We start from the raw sequence: 23628 nt of genomic DNA on the forward strand, positions 1-23628 counted from the left end.
AACTTAACTAACCAACAAGTATTTATTCAGTGTCCAGTATTCTTGTTTGGTAAAATCTCCCAACTTTCTAGGTTAATCAAGTGAAAAAAGGTAAAGAAATGAACAATTGTTCTGAGAGTTTTTTTTAAAAAAAACTATAAAAGCATTAAACAAGGAAGATAATATTTCTTCCACTGTTAAATTATGTGGTGCAAATTATGAAATGCTATAGAGAAATCATTGAGAACTAGAGTTACCTGGTAACTTCAGGAGGGAAAAATGGAAAGACTGGTTTAATTAGAGTGAAGAATTATAATAGAGGGCAGAAAGAAATAAACCTTCATAAATTTTTATAAACACAAAGTTTGTAATTTACCTAAGAGAATAATGTAAACATTAAAGAGAAACTTGACTTAATTTTTCTTTTATTTCCCTTTTCAGTAAAGAAAATGGACTTTACATTGGTAAAGGTGAAACAACATACAAAGAGAACTGAAACTTGAGGTAGGTGAGGAGGTAATAAGAAAACACCTATCTGTTTCAAATAAGTTCATGTTTCCAGGGACAAATTACATCCCACAGCTGTTTACAAGTAACCTAAGATCCGTTGCTGATGAGTTCTGAAAAACTGTAAAAAATGAAAAAGATGATAGATCACTTGCTTAAAAAACGGTAAAAAGGTAGACACTGAAAACTGTAGAACAGAAAAGTAAAATTCCAGAGTCCATAGTTTAATGTATTAGAATTTGGTAGTCACTTGGAACCAGACTGACTAAGAAAAATCACACCACACTTCTTTATTTGATCTTTGAGAGAAGATGGAATTTTATAGCCATGATATAAATTAATTTCAGGAAAGCATTTAATCCAATCTTTCATATCTTTGTGGATAAGCCTAAAATAGGGGTCTGATTTAATTATGATTAGGTAAAATCAAAATTAGTTGGATAACTCTACCCCGATTTTTGTTCATATTTTTCATAAATTACGTAGGTGAAGAAATCATTCTGGTCAAATCAACAGATAAAACAAAAACTACATAGCATAGAAGATACGACTGAAGACAGAACCAGGAAACAAAATTATTTTAACAATTTGAACTGTGAGCTAAAACCTGAAAGACAAAATTTAACAGAAATATATGAAAATTTCTACATTCAAGTTGAAAAATGCAATAGTACAAGTACAAAGTGGGATGGGTTCTAGCTTAGCCATGTGAAAATCATCCAGAGGTTTTAGTGTCTGCCAAGATCAATGTGAGGATAGCCTGAAGTTACACTTCTAACACTTCCATTTGAAAATACTGCCCTACCTTCCTCCTCCCTTTCATCCCCTTGCCACTATTCCCCTGGAATAGACAGAATAATGACCCCCATCCCCGCTCGTCCTAATCCCTGGAACCTGTGAATATTTATGTGGAGAAATGGATTTAAGATTGGAGATGGAATTAAGGTTGCTAATTAGCTGATCTTAAAATAGGGAGATTTTCCTTGATTATCTCATTGGATGCAATATAATCACAAAGGTTCTTAAAAGTAGAAAAGAGAGGCAGAAGAGGAGACTGGAGTTATGTGATGGGAGCGCTCAATCCACCACTGTTGGCAGTGAAGATAGAGGAAGGGATGTGGATGGCCTCTAGAAGTTGGAAAAGGCCGGGAAACAGATTATCCCCTAGAACCTCCAGGAAGGAACAGAGAGCCCTGGGAACATCTTGATCTTATCGCAGAGAGATCTGTGTGTTGGACTTCTGTTTGTTTGTTTGTTTGTTTGTTTGTTTTTGAGACAGGTTCTCACTCTGTCACCTAGGCTGGAGTGCAGTGAGGAAATCATAGCTCACTGCAGCCCCAATTTTCTGGGTTCAAGCGATTCTCCTACCTCAGCATCCTGAGTAGCTGGGACTATAGGTGCATGCCACCCACCCAGCTAATTTTTAAATTTTCTGTAGAGATGGGGGTCTTACTGTGTTGTCCAGGCTGGTGTTGAATGCCTGGGTTCAAGCCATTCTCCTGCATCAGCCTCCCAAAGTTCTGGGATTACAGACATGAGCCACTGTGCCCCGCCTGTGTTGGACTTCTAACTTACAGAACTGTAATAATACATTTGTGTTGTTTTAAATCACTGAAGACTGTGGCAATTTGTTAGGGAAGCAAGAGAAAAGCTAGTACACTTTTTATAATTTATTTTCCTTCTCTGCATTGCAATGCTGTGCTTATTTAGCATCCACATGTCCTTTCTTCTCTCCTGTCTCTCTAAGCAAGCAACATGATGCCATAGAAGGGACAATAAACTATAACTTAGATGTTGTGGATTTAGAAACTTAGTAACTGATGTGACTCCATGATCATATATCCCTCATGGTTAGTTTCCATAATCACTAGTTTCCTAATTTGTAAAACAGAAATCTAAAATAGCTTCCTTCTTTGACTCTGTGCTGCTTCAAGGAACTTATGAGATGAGGTATAGGAAATAATCAAATCCAACTGTTGAGCATATAATATGTGCTGCGTATTCTTCTCTATGCTTTATGTGTAACCTTTTATTTGATCTCTGTAATGATACGTGAGCTGTGAACTATTATTTTTTCTTCACCAGGATAAAGAGAAGTACTCTGAAAACTATAAAGTACCAGAAATTATAAATAAATGGATGTCCTGTAGGGAATCAATGTACAAGAAAATAGTTTTTTCAACTAATAATTTTCTGAAAACTTTTTGTTTTCTTATTTAAACTTTACTGATACTAGCTTTCGATATTTGTACCTTGAACATTTTCATCACAGTTATTCTCTTTCTTCATTAATCTGTCCATTCATTCTATAAATATTTGTGAATTACCTATGATGTGTCAGGTACTATCCTAAGCCTTTGGGATAGAACAGTGGATGAAACAGACATGGCATCAGCTATTTAGGATCATCGATTGTAATGAGGGCTATAAAATGGGAAGTGACAAAGAAGTGTGGTCAGTAGCATCATGGGAATAGTGGTCCATAGAAGGATATTAGTCATTCATGTAATACAGAGCTGGGGTGTCAAGGAACATTGTTTAGAGGAAGACATATCTAAAGATTTGAAGGCTAAGCAGGAGTTAGGCAAAGTGAAAGCAGAGAAAATTGCAAAAGAATAGTTACCTTCGCCAGGCGCGGTGGCTCACGCCTGTAATCCCAGCACTTTGGAAGGCCGAAGAGGGTGGATCACCTGAGGTCAGGAAGTCGAGACCAGCCTGACCAACATGGGGAAACCCCGTCTCTACCAAAAATACAAAATTACCTGGGTGTGGTGGCGCATGCCTGTAATCCCAGCTACTCCAGAGGCTGAGACTGGAGAATTGCTTGAAACTGGGAGGCGGAGGTTGCGGTGAGCGGAGATAGCGCCATTGCACTCTAGCCTGGGCAACAAGAGTGAAACTCCATCTCAAAAAAAAGAGAAATAGTTAGCTTCAGTATTTCTGTCTCTTCCTCATTTACATGGACTTTCTTTCTCTCTCTCTCTCTCTTTAAACTCAAGTAGATCCTTATGTTTCATTCCCAAAATATAATTTGATATTAAGTTCTTGTAAAATTTTCAAACATTTCATATTTAATAAGCTCTTTATAATCCATTTTTATCTGATCTCACATTCTTTTAAACTAATAACCAAGCAATGTTTGATTAAAGGGTACTTTATTTCCCTATTGAAGTAGAACATGGCCTTCTGTTATTAATCATAATATAAATAAAATTCAAAATAAACAAGCAAATGTTTCCTGTATAATTTCATTCTTGTGGTTGCCTTCCTTTGCCACTAGATGGTACTTGTATGCCTGAGAGACCAAAATGCTGATTCAGTTTACCTTCCTGGAAACTGTAAAACCAACCAATCAGAGGATCAGGTTATTGAGAAGAAGAAACTTGTCCAACTCCCTGTAAGTGATCCTGGTTTTTAAATTTATCCTTAAAAATTAACCCAACATTATCTGTTCTCTTTAGATAAATATGACAGTAAAAATTTTTTAATTAAATTAGCTTTAATTTATGTCCATCTTGTACCAACCCCCATACCCCATTGTTTTTTTACATTTCTTTATTTTTACTTTCTAATAATACTGCTTTTCTAACATCCAAACCTGGAAAATTTGGTTACTTGTTCCTTATTGGAGGCCCTCCACCCTCCTAGCTCCTTGTCTAAGCTAATGCTTTTCTTCCTACTTGGAAAAGTCACTACCTCCCTTCCAATCCCTCCCTCATAGTTTTTATTTTCAGAAATCCTAGTCATTCTTCAAGGCACATTTCAACTAGTACCACTGTCATGAAGTTTTTCCTGTTACTATTACTTGAAAATACCTTCTTCTGATTCCTTTTTCAATCTTCTAACAATTTTAGTAATTTGTTTGATAATACATGTAATGTATTATTCTAAAGAGCTATATGCATCTCCATAGCAATTAGGCTTCCTGCATTGTGATTATTTATGAAATTTAATCTCTGTACTACACAATGTTTGCCTCTTGAATGCAGAGACTATCTTAGTAATCTGTATATCCTGAAATATTTTGCACATTATTATTTATTGAATTGGGTTTAATGGTAATATCCATAAGACTATTGCAAAAAACTCTAAGAATAACAAAATGATATGGTGATTCTTAATCATAGTCTCATGTGTAAGTTGGATGAAATTCATTAGCAAAACCTGTGAAATCAAATCATCTTTTTCACATTTTCCTTTTTTTCCCATGGCATGAGACTCCTGCCTTCTTCAAATATATAGAAATAATGAATAGAGTATAAGTATTTTAAAATATAAAGCTGAGTTTAAAACAGAGACAGCAAAGACTTCAGATACCAGAACTGAAGAAGAAATTCAAAGCCACAAAGGTCCAGGAGCTGAGGTTTTAACCCCATTTGGGACTAAAAGATGTGGTCCTGAAGCCACTTATGAGGATCTGGAGCTAACATTCCTGCATAAACTAGAACCCTAAAGAGGTTTTCACTTTTTGAAGCCTTAGAAGTCTAGGATGAGTAGGGGTGAGAGTAATGGTTCCTGTGAATATTGAAAGCCTCTGCCAATGGAAATCCAGTTTTACCTTATCATTTGAAAAGAGAATCCTAAGCTTAAAAACAGAGAAACAGCCAGGCCCTATTGAAGCAAATATAAGAATCCTTGATGAGGACATATGCACAACTCAGGAAACAAAAGAATCCCACAGAATAAATGGCCTTCAATAAAGGTGAGCTCTCAATAAAATTTGCACACCACACAAAGAAACAATCTACCAAAAGGCAGATGAGAAGACACAAGAAATAGAAAAATCTGTGCCCAAAGAACTTAAGTTAATAAAGCAACCTGACCACTAGGAATAGTGACTCACACTTATAATCCCACCACTTTGGGGGTCCAAGGCAGGAGGATTGCTTGAGGCCTAGAGTTGAGACCAGCCTGGGCAACATAGTGAGACCCTATCTCTACCAAAAAATTTAAAAAAAAAAAACAAAAAACTGGAAGTGACTATCAAAGAAAAATCCATAAAATGATTAAAAACATAAAGGAAAATAAAAATCAAATGAAAGAAAAAGATAAGATAAAATAAAAATATTTTTAAAAAGAATTTATTGGCCGGGCGCGGTGGCTCAAGCCTGTAATCCCAGCACTTTGGGAGGCCGAGACGGGCGGATCACGAGGTCGGGAGATCGAGACCATCCTGGCTAACACGGTGAAATCCCGTCTCTACTAAAAAAATACAAAAAACTAGCCGGGCGAGGTGGCGGGCACCTGTAGTCCCAGCTACTCGGGAGGCTGAGGCAGGAGAATGGCGGGAACCCGGGAGGCGGAGCTTGCAGTGAGCTGAGATCCGGCCACTGCACTCCAGCCTGGGAGACAGAGCGAGACTCCGTCTCAAAAAAAAAAAAAAAAAAAAAAAAAGAATTTATTGATCTATTACTAATTTTGATACTTATTGAACATCTGCAGAGTTCTAGCAGTGTTCTGGGTACTAAAGATAAAATAGTGAATAAGATACACAAATTTCCTACTGTCATAGAGCTTTTTCTATTAAAAATAAAAAGCTCATCAGATGGGTTAAATAGATGAACTAGATACAGTGAAAGATATAATTATTAAATTGGAAAATAAATCTGAGGAAATTATGCTGAGGTTTAAAAAATGGAGAGTATAAAAGCGAAGTTATATCCTTATAATACAATAACAAGACCTAACACATATTTAATAGAAGCTCTAAAAAGAAAGAAAAGAAAGAAAATGGAGGGTAGGCCTGATTCAAAGAGAAGATAGCAGAGAATGTGTGAGATATGAAGATAGACTTGAACCAGAATGCAGTAAGTCCTTAACAGGATACATGTTTTAAAAGAAATCAATATCAGAACACTTCTAGTTAAAATTAAAGAGCACCAAAACAAGAAAAACAATTCCTAAGAGCAAAACAAGAAAGAAAACACAGCTACAGGCTGGGCATAGTACCTCACGCCTGTAATCCAACACTTTGGAAGGCTGAGGCAGGAGTATTACTTGAGCCCAGGAGTTCAAGACCAGCCAGAGCAACACGGTGTCTCCAAAATGAATAATTTAAAAAATTAGCTGGGCTTGGTGGCCCATGTCTGTCATCCCAGTTACTTGGGAGGCTGAACGGGAGGATCACTTGAGTCTGGGAAATCAAGGCTACATTGAGCCATGATCATGCCACTGCACACCAGCCTGAGTGACAGAGTAAGAGCCTGTCTCAAACAACAACAGTAGTCTACCTATGAGGAAACAAAAATAAAATTGACAATAGAACTGCCACTAGTAAAAAGAAAGATTAAAATACAATTTTTAAAGGGCTATGGGAAATTCTATTCTCAACTAAACTGTCAAAATGAGGATGAGAAAGGTTGTCAGATAAAGACCACTAAAGTTTACCATTCACAGACGTAGGCTAAAACAACGACTGACAGATGTACTTCGATAAGAAGGAAATTGAATCCGAAAGGAAGAAACAAGATGTAAGAAGAAATATTGAACAAGGAAACTGAATAAAATTTTGGAGAAACTAAGTATTGACATATAAATAATGTATTATAACCAAGAAAATTAAGATGCTATAACATGAAAGAAGAGGAAGTCAGGGTAGAACATACTCTGTTTCTAAATTCCATTTTTTGAGAGGAGGCTACAGTTATTATTAATTTTGGAAATTGTAAAATGATGTATGCATGTTAAAAATTTCAAGACACCTGTCATGTGTATTTGCTACATCATTTGAGAATATTCAATTCAGGGACTAGAAAATGAAAGAAAGGAAAAATTAATTAAGAGATACATAGATATGTTAGATATAAGATAAGTAGAGTATATGTGTACTGAGTGCATAAACAAGAAGATATGGAAGGACTGGGTAAGCACCAAATATTCATGAAACACCCAAGGCACCAAATATTCATGAGGCCCCATTTTGGCTCCATGTATCCTCTGCTCAAGACAGATAAAATCCATGGGTGCTCAACAGGTAACAGTGGTGAGTCACAATTATAGCCAGGCGGACCAGTCCCTGAGTCTTTCTTGCAGAGAAAATATAAATTGGCTGTAGGCACCCTCATCTGCCGAGTCTTCTTTGTTTATATGCAATTCTGGTCCTTATAATAACAGTATTAGCAGGAAGAATTAATATAGAAAAACAGAAGAGAGGACATATAAACATTTTATAGAATAGGCTTCAGTTAATTCAATCCTATACTAATTGCACCCTTTCCTAAGTACATTATTAACCTACTTTCCGCCTTTCCCCTTGATTCTTGCTGTATCCTTTAAATTGACTCAATAAACTGTGATCTCAGCATCTTACTTTGGTCTGTGAGCCTGTCTGGGCCAGTCCTTTGGTAAAGGACTTGGAGACATCATTGTATCAAGATAATCTCCCACTAACATACCACTAAAAGGTAGAAATATATAACTTGTAAATTAGTAAAAGAAAAAAGGGGAAGAAAAAGATCACTCAAATGGAAGACAAGAAAGGCCTAAAAAATTAAGAAATGGCATCTTAAAATCAAACTTGAGGCTGGGCGCGGTGGCTCAAGCCTGTAATCCCAGCACTTTGGGAGGCCGAGACGGGCGGATCACGAGGTCAGGAGATCGAGACCATCCTGGCTAACACGGTGAAACCCCGTCTCTACTAAAAATACAAAAAACTAGCCGGGCGAGGTGGCGGGCGCCTGTAGTCCCAGCTACTCGGGAGGCTGAGGCAGGAGAATGGCGCAAACCCGGGAGGCGGAGCTTGCAGTGAGCTGAGATCCGGCCACTGCACTGCAGCCCGGGCTACAGAGCAAGACTCCGTCTCAAAAAAAAAAAAAAAAAAAAAAAAAAAAAAAAAATCAAACTTGATTACCTCTTCTTTTATTTCAAAGATAGACAACTCATTTTTAATTCACCTACCTTATCACGTAATTTCTTATTGGTTGTATAAATACGTGGTTAAGAAGGATTCTAAAGTGAAATCCCATTTTAATAAAAAAAGAGTGCCTTCATCTATTAGCAATGTCTGCCCAAAGGCACTGGAAATGAGCTGAAATAATATGAGGAGTACATATGTGTCTTTATTAATCCAAGTTTTCTAAGCTTAAAAAATCACCACCAATTCCCAAAGCCCTCAAAGCATCAGTTATATTTTCTTTTAGTTTGTGTAAATTTGAGGCTTTTATGCCTAATGTTTTTATATGTTTGAGAGAAGTTACTTCATATACTACTAATTCAAATAAGAATATTTGTAGTATCTATAACAGCATGAAAATCATAAGATAGTATTTTTAGTTACTACACAGGAAAGAAAGTCTATCAATATGCCTATAACTGGCAAGAAATTTCAGCCATTATTCAATTGGATTCTACAAATGGTCATTGCACTCTTACTGTGACATGCACAAGGAACTCTACTAAAGGATGCAAAATTTAAAAACATAGTCCCTGCCATCCTGCCATCAAGAAATTTAATAGTGAAGGAGATATCCATTACACACTCAACTGTAAAACAGTATTATGTCAGTAGATTCTACATCTAGCTGGGTACTAGGATCATCCAAGAAGCTTTTGTTTGTGTATTTATTATTTTTGACTGTCAGAACCTGTCCAAGATCTGAAAAAAAAATCTCTAAGATATGAAATCTTGAAATTTATAGATTTAAAAGGGCTTCCACATGATTCTGATACTTAGCCATATTTATGAACAGCCATGATAAATGTTATGCTATTAATACTTAGAAGAATGTGGCTTATGTTACTTTATTGCAATTGTTTTATGACCCTAGTTCTCAAGGAAAGGGAACATAATATGAGTACATTTCCTTAGGAGGATAAACTTACAAGGATAAACTTGCAAAATAGAATATTAATATGGGTTCAACCCTGGAGTGCCAGAGAACACCATGAAAGCATTTGATGACAAGAAGGAATAGAGGTACAAACTCACTCAACATGTTGGGGGAAGGGACAGGATAGGAAATATAAACATAACCTATGTCCAAATTGTGCCATGAGGCCAGGCCTGTTTTTTTAACTTTCTCTGTATCTACACTTCAGCCTGAGGACTGCCTTGGAAGAGCTCTTATTAAATTGGAAATTTTAACTAAAAAAAAAAAAAAAAAAAAAATCGTATTTGTACACTTCTGGTTCCTAGATTGTCAAATATTTTCAAGTCCCTCAACTGTTATTTTTGGCATATTTTTGTGTCATTTTCTAAAAAGACAGTCTATCTAGTCAGATAAGTTTTCTAAGTAGGATTGCTTGACTTTACATATTTTTGTGTAGAACTTTTATTTTCTTGTGAAGATTTTTATTTTTCAAATAATTTTTTATTTTTATTTTTACTGTTGTTTCTTGATGTTAAAATGGCTTGTATTCATTCTTTTACAAACTAAGGTAAAGAAGAAAATTATGAATTAAAATAAAGGAAACATTTTAACTCTAGTTGTTCTGATATACATTATATAACATATGGCTTAGGATAGACTGATAGACCAAATAGACCAGTTGAACCAAAAATGTGCAACAGGCCAAATACCACTGATATTTACTTCTTACTCACATAGTAATTCAAAAGGATGCCCTAGGCATTGTCATCCAGTTGGGGGATAGTGGATTGAAAAGGCACAAAGGAACAAAAGGCCCCCTTCTTTACAGTCCAGACCCTGAAGTGACAGTTATCACTTAAGCCTACATTTGTTTTATGAGAAACAGCTATGTGGCTCTATCTAGTTGCCAGACAAGTGCCAGTCTTGGCTGTGTGGCCACTTTCCAGCTATAGTTCCATATTATGGAAGGATTACAAATACTCAGTGACAACTAGCCATATGCATTCTCTTTCTTGAAAATGTAAGAGAATCTACTTTTGAAAGTGTCTAAGCCTGGCACTTCATAGGGATTATTTATTGACAACACTATTTTTACTCCATTGTTATTGGTCTTCATAAAAATTTGTGGAAATTCAGCTGGGCGCGGTGGCTTACGCCTGTAATTCCAGCACTTTGGGAGGCCTAGGCGGGTGGATCACGAGGTCAGGAGATCGAGACCATCCTGGCCAACACAGTAAAACCCTGTCTCTACTAAAAATACAAAAATTAGCCAGGCGTGGTGGTGGGTGCCTGTAGTCCCAGCTACTCAAGAGGCTACTCGAAAGGTGGAGGCAGGAGAATCGCTTGAACATGGAGCACAGAGGTTGCAGTGAGCCGAGATCACACCACTGCACTCCAGCCTGGGCAACAGAGAGAGACTTCATCTCAAAAAAAAAAAAAATTGGAAATGTATATTTTCCCCCAAAATTATTCATCTAAATTTTCTAATGTAATAGCTTAGATTTGTGCAATAGATTCTCAAATAAGTATTTTAAATTTATTTGAATCACTGGTTACATCTATGCATCTATGTATTCCTTTAATCCTGACTCAGACAATAAACTGTTTATCTAATTTGTTAGTGTTTTTAAGGAAAAATAATTGAGTCTACTTATGAATTCTATTATTTATCTGCGTAGAATTTTTTTAGTATTAAATCTTGCATTTGTATTCGGATAGTGTTTGTTTGTTTGAGACATTGTCTCACTTCATCACCTAGGCTGGAGTCTTGGCTCGCTGCAAACTCCGCCTCCCAGGTTCAAGTGATTCTCGTACTTCAGCCTCTAGAGTAGCTGGGATTACAGGCGTGGGCCACCACCTCCAGCTAATTTTTGTATTGTTAGTAGAGACAGGGTTTCACCATGTTGGCCAGGCTGGTCTCGAACTCCTGACCTTAGGTGAGCCACCTGCCTTGGCCTCCCAAAGTGCTGGGATTATAGGCATGAGACACCATGCCCAGCCATGTATTCAGATAGATTTTTAAAGCAATAGTGTAGGAGCGATGTAATTCCTAAGCCCTTGTGTATTTAAAAATTATTCTTTTACCTTAACACATGAATCACAATTTAGCAGCTGGGAACAGAATTCTTGGGTAATATCCTTTTCTTCTCAGAACTTTGTATACACACACACACACATGCACACAGACAGAGAGAGAGAGAGAAAGAGAGAGAGAGAGTTTTTATTTTCTGAACCGTTTGAGGTAAATAATATACCCTCATTGGGGCTGGATTTGGCCCCTGAACTGCAGTTTGTCAACCCCTGCAACAGATGCTGAAATGGAATGAAGAAATAAAGAAGAGTTAAAGGAACTTTTTTAATTGGCAAAATCATGAGTCATATACAAATACAAAATGAACATATATAAAAAATTTTATTTTGTTCCTTAAATAATGGGAGAATCAGTAAGATGTTACCACTGGTTCAAAGGTGAAATTCAAACAACCCTCCCACACAGACACATGCAGGCACACATGCACACACACACACACACAAAATCAAGGGTGCTGAAATAAATTTACTAATGGATGCAAAATTGGTCAATATCCATGGGCAATGATCAATTGTATTCCTCTGGACAAAATTCATTTGCATTTCTAGAGACAATAATCATCTGCTTTATCCTTTTTTCAACTTTCAACGTTATAAAACAGCTCAAAGATAATGAGAGGCTCAAGCTCCTACATTCATGGCCACATTAGGGAAACTGAGACCCTGATGAGGCTTTTCAGCTATCAAATCAAGCATAATGACATCTTAGCATGTACTGATTTCAAAATATCCAATTCAGACCTTAATGCTGCTTTATAGGGAATGCTAAAAATTAATTTGTATCATTTGTTTATAAAATGTAATAACATTTTTATAATACGTTATAAAAGAAACATTCCAACTCCTCTATTGCAAGAGTAGGTGCTGTCTTAGCCAAGAGGACTTGAAACCACCTTTGCAAAAATCGTATCAGTGAAAAAATTATGGCAGTGGAGGAGATCTGATCTAGCCCACATCCCTCTTGTCTTTAGCTTTCAAGCTGCCTTTAATTATTCCTGACCTAACTTTGGAAGATGCTTAGGTTGTAGTTTAAATGGTAATAGCCCTTTCTCCAAAACTCAGCCACCCTTGTAAAGCTAGTGAGAGACCACCAAACTAGGTAGGGGGAGAAGAGGAGCTGAATTCTGCAAAGATATAGACTGACCACAAGATATGAAACTTCCCTAACTACCTGCAGATAACATCACAATTGTAGATTGGCCCTTTGAGATATCTTTTCAGGTTTTTTTTGCATGTCTGACACTGATGGCTCCACTTGGACCCATCAAACCACTCCTGTGCCCACCATCCCAGGAATGACTCAGTTAAAGAGGACAGCTTTAATCCTCTATGATTTTATCTCTGACCCAACTAATCAGTAGCAAGCATCAACTTCTTAACCACTCCTATTCCTTCCTCCAAACTGCCTTTGGCAAAACCCGTAATTTGGGATCCTTCCATGAGACTGATTTGAGTAATAACTCTGTCTCCCATGTGGCTGGACTCATATCAATTAAACTCTTTCTTTACTGCAATGCTGTGGTCTTTATTTGTGCAGCGGGTGGGATGAACCCATTGGGTGGTTACAGAATTTGCACAGGGACAGAAACATTAAAGTGGCTTTCAAGATGCAGACTGAAATCACAGCTCCAACACATACTGACTATATAGTCATGGGGAGATAAATTAACATCTACCAGTCTCAGTTTCTTCATCTGTAGCATGATAATAGTAACTACTTCATTGGGCTGTTATACAAGTATAACAGCCTAATGTATTATATTGAGGTAATACAAGTGACACACTTAGTATATAGGCTGGTACAAAGTAATCACTCAATATTGTTATTTTATTTTATTTATTTGTTTGTTTGTTTATTTTCGAGACAGAGCCTTGCTTTGTTGCCCAGGCTGGAGTGCAGTGGCGTGATCTCTGCTCACTGCAACCTCTGCCTCCTAGGTTCAAGCAATTATTGCGTCTCAGTCTCCCAAGTAGCTAGGATTACAGGCACCTGCCACCATGCCCGGCTAATTTTTTTATTTATAGTAGAGACAAGATTTTACTATATTGACCAGGCTGGTCTCAAACAACCGACCTCAAGTAATCCACCTGCCTCAGCCTCCCAAAGTGTTGGAATTACAGACATGAGCCATCACACCCAGCCCTGTTATTTTTCTTTTAGATCAGGGACTTGATAACATCTAATTTATCTAAAATTTGCCAAGATATGATTTTGGACACTCTTGACAAAGCTGTGAGTTACTATATTTATGTCACATTTGTGTTTTATTAGAGAACGTTATTATATCTTGGTGGGAAATACCAATACATTGAATTTTCTAGAAACTTGCTGAAGTGTAGGGGCACGGAATTGCCACATCTCTCCTAAGGTATCCTCTGATACCATTTATCCTGGGGTGTACATTTAGGTTAGTAGAAAGAAGAGGAACACCATCTAATTTCTATAGGAATCAAAAGGTTCTTTGAATTACATTCAGTCTTCTCTAAAAGTCTCAACTGACACTATGGAAATTAATCTTTCCAGCATGGATTCAATTTTATTAGAACCTAATATAAGGAAACATCTTGTTCTATACAATTTTTTTTTTAAAAAAGCAGACATTTTCCACACTAAAATGAACACAGAGGAAGAATTATTTTGAACCTAATTTTATTTGAAGTAAATTATAGACAGATGCATCTTTTCTGTTCAATTTATAGCACACATTAGACATTTAAGAAACTAGAATTGTTATACCCTGCTACTAGAAAGGAGTCCTGATCCAGACCCCAAGAGAGGTTCTTGGATCTCGTGCAAGAAAGAATTCAAGGTGAGTCCATAGAGCAAAGTGAAAGCAAGTTTGTTAAGAAGGTAAAGAAAGAAAGCGGCACCATGGGCTGCAGGTTGCCCATTTTCATGGTTATTTCTTGATTATATGCTAAACAAGAAGTGGACTATTTATACCTCTCCTTTTTAAACCATGTAGAGTCTAAAACTTCCTGATGTTGCCATGGCATTTATAAACTGTTATGGTGCTGTTGGGAGTGTAGCAGTGAGGACCACCAGCGGTCACTGTCATCGCCATCTTGGTTTTAGTGGGTTTTAGCGGCTTCTTTATGCAACCTGTTTTATCAGCAAGGTCTTCATGACCTGTATCATATACTGACCTCCTGTTTCATTCTATGACTAAGAATGCTTTAATGAATGCAACCTAGTAGGTCTCAGCCTTATTTTACCAACCCCCTATTCAAGATGGAGTTTGCTCTGGTTCAAACACCTCTGACCCCTGCACTTCTACATTGAAAAAAAAAATTATCACTGAAGTGACTTTATTTTTAGAACCATGAAGATTTTTTTTTCTTAAATGTAACATTTTTCTATATGAAGAACTGTCATTTTAATTCCATACCCTACTCACTCATCACTCTGCTCAAATTATCATTCCAATTCTCAACTCAGTGGTTTGTTGTTGCTGTGGGTTTTTTTTTTTTCTATTTATGGTAGATGAAAACTAACATTGATGTTATAAAAATAACATTAAGATGCACACTCAAAGCCCATAAGAAAATCTTTCTGGGTTGAGGACATTTCTGGCTGGGTTTTCAAACAACAAAAGTCTGTTGACTTTTGAAATATCCTTTATTTGACATTGGATTGTTCTCTTTTGCCTGCTCGATCAGAACAGGTGAATTTAATTTTCTCTTTTCTTTGTGCTGTTATCAACTGCAGACACCTCTTTAAGAGGACCCAGTAGGAGAGAACTGCCCTTGAAATGCTAAAATGGGGAAAACAGCTTGAGAATGTTATGAGGCAAGACAGACTGACGTGAAAGATATTTTCATCTCTGTGCACTTGGTGCCAACTCAAGGCCAAGTTAGGAAAACAGTCCACGATGTACTGTAAAGTAATACTGAATGGAACAGGTGAGTTAAGAATGGAGTAAGAATGGAAAAGTGAGTCAGACATAAAGTCACAACACCCTGAATTTGTCCTCAAGATAATTATCAGTGGCATTAATTGGCAAATTTCTGTTACTATTTAATAGTAAACTAATTAATACTAGAAATATTTGCATTTTGTGGAGAGAACATTACAATGTTCTCAGTATAAAACTAAATGGGGAAGTGGAATTTAGTTTCAAACTCTGACCTATCTCTTAAATCACTCATTTCTATTTCAAGCTGAAGGAGAGAAAAAATATTGTGCATGAAACCTGTAAGAATTTAGAGTGCTTATCAGGAAAAGGAGAGTATTCTGCTAGTAAGGGCTTTATTTAAATTTACTAAGGGAAAGTATATTTTGTGCTTCTATGGCAATTTTTCTGTATGACTACTTTCTAACAAAAATGAAATCTTTCTGTCCAAAATAGGTGAGTGCCTTAAATGAGAGAGCCTATATCATAGTCTTTGATTGTTGATCCTGTTTTTACATGACCTTGGAACCATCTCAGGTTCTTAATTCTTAGCTTTTCCTTTACATAACTATAAAAATGGAGATGATAAAATGCTGAAAAGTTTTAAATGTTTGTATGTGTTTGTTTGCTTTGTTCTGGGATTCCCAAGTGAGCATTTTTATCTCTATGAAATATTACTACACTGGAAACTTAAAAATACAGGGGCAGATTCAGGGGGCAATGCCATAAAAATGAAGACAATTTTGAAGAAACAGAACTTTAAAAGTATGAACTTTTAAACACTTTAAAGATATATATCTTAGAATTAAGCTAAAAAACATTTTTCTGAATGTTGATAAGGGTACAGAGCAATAGAGCTTCTTATATACTGCCAGAGTGGTGTGTAGTGGTAACATCTTTCTCGAAAGTAATTTATCAACATGTGTCAAGAACTTTAAAAATGTTTTTAAGCCAGGTGTGGTGGCTCATGCCTGAATTCTAGCACTTCAGGAGGCTAAGGCAGGTGGATCACTTGAGACCAGGAGTTCAAGACCAGTCTGGCCAACATGGTGAAACCCCGTCTCTACTAAAAATACAAAAATTGGCAGGGGGCAGTGGCTCATGCCTGTAATCCCAGCACTTTGGGAGGCCAAGGTGGGCGGATCGCCTGAGGTCGGAGGTTCAAGACCAGCCTGACCAACATGGAGAAACTCCGTCTCTACTAAAAATACAAAATTAGCCAGGCATGGTGATGCATGCCTGTAATCCCAGCTACTCGGGAGACTGAGACACCAGAATTGCTTGAACCCAGGAGGTGGAGTTTGCAGTGAGCCGAGATCATGCCCCTGCACTCCAACCTGGGTGACAGAGGGAGACTCTGTCTAAAAAAAAAAAAAAAAAAAAAAAAAAAAAGTGCTTTTACTAATTTGCTTAGGCTGCCATAACAAAATACCGTAGACTCAGTGGCTTAAACCACAGAAATGTATTTCTCACAGTTCTGGAGGCTGGTGTCCAAGATAAGGTGCCAGCTGATTTGATTTCTGGTGAGGACTCTCTCTCTGACTTGTAGAGGGCTGCCTTCTTGCTGTGTTCTCACAGAGCAGGGCTGCAGGAGAGAGAAATATCTTTCTTTTCCTATAAGACTATAGTCCCTCCTGTTGGTTAAGGTCCTATCCTTGTGACCTTATTTCCTAATGACCTCTTTCCAGATATAGTCACATTGGAGATTAGGCCTAACATATGAATTTGGGTGGGGAACATAATTCAGTAATGTTCTTACCATTAGATCAAGTAATTCAACTTCTAGCAATCTATCCTGTGTGCATAGTGTAAGGTATGGGTGGGGAGGAAGGGGAGGGAACTGAAATGTAGCCCTATATGTGAGCTTATTTATATTCATCACATTCTTTATTTACAATTTAAAATAGAAAAACAACACAATGTTCAAAAGATATTTTGTTTGACCACAACACACAAGTGTGTGTTTGTACCCTAACACACTCAAAAAATTGTTGAGTGTGTTATGGCACAACATAGACAGAAAATTAGACAGCCAAAACTTTTAATTTTTTTTAATCATGGGAAAATGATTATGTTTTATTTTAAAATATAGGCTAATGGCCAGGTGCGGTAGCTTATACCTGTAATCCCAGCCCTTTGGGAGGCTGAGGTGGGCAGATCACCTGAGGTCAGGAGTTTGAGACCATCCTGGCCAACATGGTGAAACCCTGTCTCTACTAAAAATACAAAAATTAGCTGGGCGCGGCAGCACACGTCTGTAATCCCGGCTACTCAGGAGGCTGAGGCACGAGAATGACTTGAACCCAGGAGGTGGAGATTGTAGTGAGCCGAGATCGAGCTACTGCACGCCAGCCTGGGCAACAGAGTGAGACTCCATCACAAAAAAAGAAAAAAAAAAGAAAAAAAATGTAGAATAAAAAGTTATTTATGTACTGTGATATCTACAATGTAAAATATATGGATAGATGCATAGAGAAAAGCCTTAGGAAATATGTTACAAAAGATTAACAACGATTATGTCTGGGTAGCAGGATTATACGAATTTTTATCACATTTTTTGCAATAAGCATATAGTGTATTGATAACATAAAAAATATTTTTTCAAAGTGAACATATATGTAAATGTGCGGTAAAGTCAAAATAGGAAAGCTAAATGTGTCTGATTATCTAGGAAACCCACCAAGTATCTTAATGATGAGATGACATGAAGAATTTTTAAATAAAATCTCGGGTAAATAAATTTAGGCTTTATTTATTTGTTTGTTTGTTTATTTTAGCTCTATTGTTCTTTGTAATCCCCAAAGCGTTTCCTTCCTTGTTCTGCCCATGTTTACGGGTTGGAGATAGAAAAATAAGGAGAATGTGTCTGTTTCTGATTTAATCCCTTATATTGCGTTATTTTAATTACAGTATGTAAATTGAATTTATTGTTCTTTTAGATAGGGTTGCTGAATGGAACACACAAAAAGCCTTATTTTTTTTTTTTGTATGTAACTTTTTTTATGCCTTGCCTTATTTCCAACATAGGGGTCCTCAGATTTTCTCTACAACAGAGTTGAATTTCAGGCGTCAGTGGAAGTAACGATGAAACCTGATCTTGTGCTATTAAAGAATCTCCTACTGCTGCTCTCTATCCTTAAGCTTGATGAGATCCCTTTTGAAAATAAATGTTCAGGCTGGGCACGGTGGTTCATGCCTGTAATCCTAGCACTTTGGGAGGCTAAGGCGAGCGGATCACCTGAGGTCAGGGGTTTGAGACCAGCCTGGCTAACATGGTGAAACCCCATCTCTACTAAAAATACAAAAATTAGCCGGGCATATTGATGCATGCCTGTAGTCCCAGCTACTTGGGAGGGTGAGGTGGGAGAATTGCTTCAACCCAGGAGGTAAATGTTGCAGTGAGCTGAGATAGCACCGCTACACTCCAGCCCTATTGACAGAGCGAGACTCTGTCTCAAAAAAAAAAAGAAAAAGAAAAGAAAAGAAATGTTCGTTATTACAAACAATTCTACCTGACACTGAAACATGACTTTTGTTATTGTGGATTGGTTTGTCTTTCTTTTTTCTTTTCCTTTTTTTTTTTTTTCCAGATGGAGTCTTGCTCTGTTCAGGCTGGAGTGCAATGGCACGATCTCGGCTCACTGCAACCTCTGCCTCCCAGGTTCAAGCGATTCTCCTGCCTCAGCTTCCTGAGTAGCTGGGATTACAGGCGCGCACCACCACACCTGGCTAATTTTTTTTCTATTTTTGGTAGAGACGGGGTTTCATCATGTTGGCCAGGCTGGTCTCGAACTCCTGATCCCATGATCCACCTGAGTCAGCCTCCCAAAGTGCTAGGATTACAGGCGTGAGCTACTGCAACCAGCATCAGGTTTACTTTATATATTTTTATTTTTATTTGATTTAAAGTGTCACTCTGTCACCCAGGCTGGAATGCAGTGGCATGATCTCGGCTCACTGCAACCTCTACCTTCCAAGTTCAAGTGATTCTCCTGCCTCAGCCTCCCAACTAGCTGAGATTACAGGCATGTGCCACCACGCCCAGCTAATTTTTCTATTTGTCATAGAGATGGGGTTTCACCATGTTGGCCAGGCTGGTCTCAAACGCCTCACCTCAGGTGATTTCCCCACCTCGACCTCCCAAAGTGCCGGGATTACAGGCGTGAGCCACCATGCCCGGCCCAGGTTTACTTTAGAATGTCCTTGGACAACAGCCTAATCGCCTAATGAATTCTTCCTACCCATTGCACAGACAAAACCAATTCACTGAGACCATAGCACTGCAATAAAAAAAAAAAGTTTAATTGACGTGAGGCTGGTCACACCACATGGCAGACTAATTTATTACTCCAATCAATTTCCCTGAAAATGTGAGCCTGGGCAACATGGCAAAACCCATCTCTACAAAAAAATACAAAAATTAGCCAGGTGTGGTGGCGTGCACCTGGAGTCCCAGCTACTTGGGAGGCTTAGCCCAGAACGTCAAGGCTGCTGTGAGCCAGGATCACACCACTGCACTCCAGCCTGGCAACAGAGTGAGACCCTGTCTCTAAATAAATAAACTATAAACTAAATGTCTCTCAAAGTTAGCTTGGCCCAAGCCCAAGAATAATTAAGGGCAGTTTGGAGATTAAAGGCAAGATGCGGGTTGGTTAGATCTCTCACTGTCATAATTTTCTCACTTTTATAATTTTTGTGAAGGCTATTTCAAGAAGTGGAGTCTATTCAGTTAGTTGGGGTATTTAGAATTTAATTTTGGTTTACACTTTCCATAAAGCCCAGCTCTGAGAAGTGAAACTCTAGGCTTTCAAATATATATGTGTGTGTGTGTGTGTGTGTGTGTGTGTGTGTGTGTGTGTATGTGTGTACATATATATATGTATTCAGACAGGGTCTTGCTCTGTCACCCAGGCTAGAGTACAGTGGCATGATCCCAGCTTACTGCAGCCTCAAACTCCTAGGCTCCAGAGATCCTACTGTTACAGTAGGTAATTAGTCTGATATGAGCAGAGCAGGAGAGGCTCCTCCCCCATCAGGAATGTCAGGTGACCATCAGGTAGTGGTCAGTCAGTGGTTACACTGTCTCTTTAAAAGAATAATTAGTCGCAGCTGGCGGCAGGGAAAGACAGTCTCCCAATAGATAGAAATGCCTGAAACTGGTGATCAGCATCTTCCCGATAAGATCTCAGGAGTTGAGCAACTGGGCTCAAGCATGTGCACTAAGAGGCAAAATAGCAGAGTTTAACTGGTATATGAACTTTCTCTGGAAATGCTTGACTGGTAAGGGAAGAACGCCTCAAGTGAGCATGTGTATAACTTCAGTAAACACACTTCAAGTGCAGCCCCACCAAGTGCTAGGAGGCCACTGTGCATGCAGACAGCCCACCCCAAAGGAAGAATCAGGGGAGAAGTAATGCGACCCTGGAAGCATGCCAGTGTATAAGATCCCAAGTCAAAGGCCAGACTGCACACTTGAATCTCTCAGGTTGCCTCCTTGGCCATCTTCCAGTGTGTTTTACTTCCTTTCATTCCTGATCTAAAACTTTTTAATAAACTTTCATTCCTGCTCTAAAACTTGCCTCAGACTCTCACTCTGCCTTATGCCCCTTGGTCAAATTCTTTCTTCTAAGGAAGCAATAATTGAGGTAGCTGCAGACCTGTATGGATTCGCCACTGCCAACACTCCCACCTCAGCCCTCTGAGTGAGTGGGACAACAGGTGTGCATCATCATGCTCTGCTATGTGTGTGTGTGTGTGTGTGTGTGTGTGTGTGTGTGTGTGAAGATGAGTTCTCACTATGTTGCCCGGACTGGTCTCAAACTCCCAGACTCAAGTGATCCTCCCTCCTTGGCCTCCCAAAGAGCTGGGATTACAGGCATGAGCCACCATACCCAGCCCCTCAAAAATATTTTCTTATTTGTGTTTTTCAAAAGCTTATTTTAGAGTACAAATGCCACCAATTTGACTATTCCATCTCTATGTTAAGTATACTGAGTAGTTCAAATTTCATAATATAATTTACAGAAGGTGGGAACAACCTCAGTAAATAACTCAAAATTTATCTGTGTATTCAAGACCACACTCATTTATTTACCTCTAATTGTTGAGCACTAACTATGTGCTAGACATTGTCCTAAACACTGATGGGCATACTTCAAAAGATAGAAATACAATTGGTTTTCACAGCATGTAATAAGTTCCCTGAAACATTTTGAAAGAAAAGTGGTGACCCAGATATATGTTGTACTAGAATAATTCATTGGTGGGTGAACACCAGGTAATGTACTCTGGGGACCTAGGCAAATGAGCATATCACCACCTGAATAAAACCATGAGTTAGTTACAACAGCAGAATCCCAATAGATTTCCAGATTGGCATCAAGGTAAACCGAACAGTGTTACAAATCCAACTCAGGCAAACAGAGTTTATTATTAATGAGCTAATAAAAAAAAAAATCAAGCAAGTTACAGACTAAGAGAAAACCAATGCATAAAAAAGTTCAAAATAGGGCCGGGCGCAGTGGCTCATACCTGTAATCCCAGCACTTTGGGAGGCCAAGGCGGGTGGATCACGAGGTCAGGAGTTCGAGACCAGCCTGGCCAACATGGTGAAACCCCATCTCTTCTAAAAATACAAAAATTAGCCAGGCGTGGTGGTGGGCACCTGTAATTCTAGCTACTCGGGAGGCTGAGGCAGGAGAATCACTTGAACCTGGGAGGTGGAGTGAGGTTCACTCCACCTGAAGTGGAGTGAGCCAAGATGGTGCCACTGCACTCCAGCCTGGGTGACAGAACGATACTCTGTCTAAAATAAATAAATAAATAAATAAATAAATAAATAAATAAGTTCAAAATAGAAGGGAGGTGAAACTGGCATAATTCTCTGAGTGTGGATTTAAAGTATTCATCAAAATTGATGAATACTTAAATATAATGTTTGACACTGTGTCAGTGGCCTCAAGCCTAATCATGCTAGTGTGATAATCTTTTTTGGCTTTTGCATTTTCTTTCTTTCTTTTTTATTTTTATTTTTTGAGACAGAGTGTCATTCTGTTGCCCAGGCTGGAGTGCCGTGGCACAATCTCGGCTCATTGCAACCTCCGCCTTTCGGCTTCAAGTGATTCTCCTGCCTCAGCCTCCTGAGTAGCTAGAACTACAGGTGTGCTCCACCATGCCCAGCTAATTTTTGTATTTTTAGTAGAGATGGAGTTTCACTATGTTGGCCAGGCTGGTCTCAAACTCCTGGGCTCAAGTGATCTGCCCTGCTCAGCCTCCCAGTGTGTTGGGATCATAGGCGTGAGCCACTGTGCCTGGCCGTTTTTGCACTTTCAAGACAGTTATAAGCAACACTATTTTAGAATAAATTAAGCAATAGTTACACGCAGTCTGAATAACAACGAAGTTCTAAGTCACTTTTTTTTTCTCTTTATTTTCTCTTGGCTTTCTTCTATTTGCATGGCCTCAAGTATCACCTCAATACTCAAATCTGTAACCCGTAAGAGCAGCCCAAACAAATGACTTGGCATATTTTCCAAATTCTACTGATACACCGCCAAATGCTTGCTGGCCATTTTCCCCAATTGTTTTGACATCTCAAACTCATGATGTCCCAGACATCACCTTCCTGGAAACATATCTATCCTACTGTGATCTTATGCAACCCCCTCACGATGTGATGCGTGTGATCACCATGGCACCACCCCCATCCCTCTTCTAAATTCCTTCCTCTTCCAAGTCACCCAAATTCAAAGCCTCGAAGCTGTCTTTGATGTTTGTGTCTCAATCATCATCCTTCTAGCAAATTCCCATCCAGGCTCAGATTCATATTAAATCGAGGTAATCAGTGAGGTAGTCTTTACATATGTTTGATTTTTATTTGTATATGCTATTGAGAGGCATATCTCTGGGTCTATTCATGACCTCTTTTTAATGCCTCTTTTAATTTTTTTTTTGGCCACTTTAAGAAGATGTAAAAGAGATGTATGTAGTTGCAGCAAGTTGTTTTACTTGTATTCATGAGTGCTGCCAGTCTGCTGAAAAATGCTTGTCTGTGAGACTGTTCTTAGTTATCCATTCCCTAGTTTTCTCTGTGAAAGAGAAATTAGTCAATTTTCACTCCAGCCTGGGCAACAGAGCAGGACCCTGTCTTAAAAATAAAATCGATTACTTTTATTGAACAGTATAAAAAAAGAGGATGACATTCCATCAAGTGTAATAGTGACAGAAAAATAAAACTGTGCTTGCCTTTTCCAAAAAAAAAACAGTATGTATTGTCCTAAAGTAGCAATCCTTTGTGATGTAGACTGAATATTTGTGTTCTGCCAAAATTCATATGTTAAAATCTATTGCCC

At 38.2% G+C, this 23628-nt stretch overlaps 1 long non-coding RNA gene across 3 annotated transcripts in view; it reads left to right on the top strand.

The window, feature by feature from the left end:
- LOC106994114 (uncharacterized) overlaps positions 1-23628 on the top strand; it is a 31054-nt gene that overhangs the window by 5109 nt on the left and 2317 nt on the right. For all 3 annotated transcript variants that reach the window (XR_013407113.1, XR_001440554.3, XR_013407114.1), the window contains 2 exons: positions 421-483; positions 3767-3883. This is a non-coding gene — a long non-coding RNA (uncharacterized LOC106994114). The remainder of the gene's footprint in view (positions 1-420; positions 484-3766; positions 3884-23628) is intronic.

This window comes from Macaca mulatta, chromosome 16 (assembly GCF_049350105.2).
Source record: "Macaca mulatta isolate MMU2019108-1 chromosome 16, T2T-MMU8v2.0, whole genome shotgun sequence".
NCBI classification, from domain to species: Eukaryota; Metazoa; Chordata; class Mammalia; order Primates; family Cercopithecidae; genus Macaca; species Macaca mulatta.